The sequence below is a fragment of the Palaemon carinicauda genome, chromosome 7, assembly GCF_036898095.1.
Source record: "Palaemon carinicauda isolate YSFRI2023 chromosome 7, ASM3689809v2, whole genome shotgun sequence".
Lineage (NCBI taxonomy): Eukaryota > Metazoa > Arthropoda > Malacostraca > Decapoda > Palaemonidae > Palaemon > Palaemon carinicauda.
In genome coordinates this window covers 166,483,259-166,485,758 of record NC_090731.1, presented here as the reverse complement: position 1 = coordinate 166,485,758, position 2,500 = coordinate 166,483,259, and positions in this window count along the sequence as shown.

Below are 2,500 nucleotides of genomic sequence, written 5' to 3'. Positions count from 1 at the left end.
ATGTGTTAACTCATATTAAAACGAACGTACATTTCGTTGCTATCCCTTTTTCTTGTTTAAGTATTTTGTGATCGTCAACAGTAGAGTGTATGTCTTGTAAATTGTCTCTGTCACATACTGGAAAAACGAGTATCTGAAGACATAATCACATGGCGTTTTATAGTATCATTTTTGTTATTTATATTATCATTGTTATTGTTATTATTGTGAATACATTTTTACTGTTATTTTCATTCTTAGTTTTATTATTATTATAGTGTCCATATTATCGGCACATTTTTTCTTTTATTCCTTTTTCCTTTTAGATAAGCTAAAGTAAATATACACAAGAAATGTGCATTGATTAATCTCAACACGGAAACGGGAGAAAATTAATGAAAGCAGATGACTTATAGGTATTTTGGTGGTAAGACAAGGCAGTGGTTAGGTCTACTCTGAGTCTGCGAAGGGATTTTTTTTTAACAAGGTAATATTAGAGACAGGATGAGCAGTTGAATGTGCTGTTGGATTAAATTAAGTACCTGACGTAGGATGCTAAAGGGAAAGCAAGTACTGGAGGACAAGGAAGAGATTGTATTGGAATATAGCTTCGTCATAGAGGAAAGGACGAACCTGAACTTTGTTATCCGAGACATGATAAGAAAAATATGGATTTTGTTATCTTTCTCCCTAGATTTGTGTTCATGCCGAATGTCATAAATTTGACTTCATTCAAATTGTCGTTCAAAATAACATCGTTCAAACTGTGTTAAATTCTTCAGGTAGAGGTTCGTTCAAAATGACATCACTCAATAGGCATAGCTCAAAATGACATCGCTCAATAGGCATAGCTCAAAATGACGTCGCTCAATAGGCATGGCTCAAAATGACATCGCTCAATAGGCATAGCTCAAAATGACGTCGCTCAATAGGCATAGCTCAAAATGACATCGCTCAATAGACATAGCTGAAAATGACATCGCTCAATAGGCATAGCTGAAAATGACGTCGCTCAATAGGCATAGCTCAAAATGACGTCACTCAATAGGCATAGCTGAAAATGACGTCGCTCAATAGGCATAGCTCAAAATGACATCGCTCAATCGGCATAGCTCAAAATGACATCACTCAATAGGCATAGCTCAAAATGACATCGCTCAATAGGCAAAGCTCAAAATGACGTCACTCAATAGGCATAGCTCAAAATGACATCGCTCAATAGGCATAGCTCAAAATGACGTCGCTCAATAGGCATAGCTCAAAATGACATCGCTCAATAGGCAAAGCTCAAAATGACGTCGCTCAATAGGCATAGCTCAAAATGACATCACTCAATAGGCAAAGCTCAAAATGACATCACTCAATAGGCATAGCTCAAAATGACATCGCTCAATAGGCAAAGCTCAAAATGACATCGCTCAATAGGAAAAGCTCAAAATGACATCGCTCAATAGGCATAGCTCAAAATGACATCGCTCAATAGGCAAAGCTCAAAATGACATCGCTCAATAGGCATAGCTCAAAATGACATCGCTCAATAGGCAAAGCTCAAAATGACATCGCTCAATAGGCAAAGCTCAAAATGACATCGCTCAAAAGGCATAGCTCAAAATGACATCACTCAATAGGCAAAGCTCAAAATGACATCGCTCAATAGGCATAGCTCAAAATGACATCGCTCAATAGGCATAGCTCAAAATGACATCACTCAATAGGCAAAGCTCAAAATGACATCGCTCAATAGGCATAGCTCAAAATGACATCGCTCAATAGGCATAGCTCAAAATGACATCACTCAATAGGCATAGCTCAAAATGACATCACTCAATAGGCATAGCTCAAAATGACATCACTCAATAGGCATAGCTCAAAATGACATCGCTCAATAGGCATAGCTCAAAATGACATCGCTCAATAGGCATAGCTCAAAATGACATCGCTCAATAGGCAAAGCTCAAAATGACATCACTCAATAGGCATAGCTCAAAATGACATCGCTCAATAGGCAAAGCTCAAAATGACATCGCTCAATAGGCAAAGCTCAAAATGACATCGCTCAATAGGCATAGCTCAAAATGACATCGCTCAATAGGCAAAGCTCAAAATGACATCGCTCAATAGGCATAGCTCAAAATGACATCGCTCAATAGGCATAGCTCAAAATGACATCGCTCAATAGGCAAAGCTCAAAATGACATCACTCAATAGGCATAGCTCAAAATGACATCGCTCAATAGGCATAGCTCAAAATGACATCGCTCAATAGGCATAGCTCAAAAATGACATCGCTCAATTTGCCTTCGAGATGTCATAGCCATGAAAAAATACTTTAAAATAGAATGGCGTAAAACGTTGAAATTTTGAAGTCTTGTGAGGAAGTGGAAAAAAGGTCAAGATCAACTAGGTAGATAACAATATTCATTTAGAACAAAATGAATGATGAACACAGATAAATAAGTCTTTTTGAATAAGGTCTTGATAAACTGCTAATAAAGCTCCATAACAGGTGTTTAAAACTTTA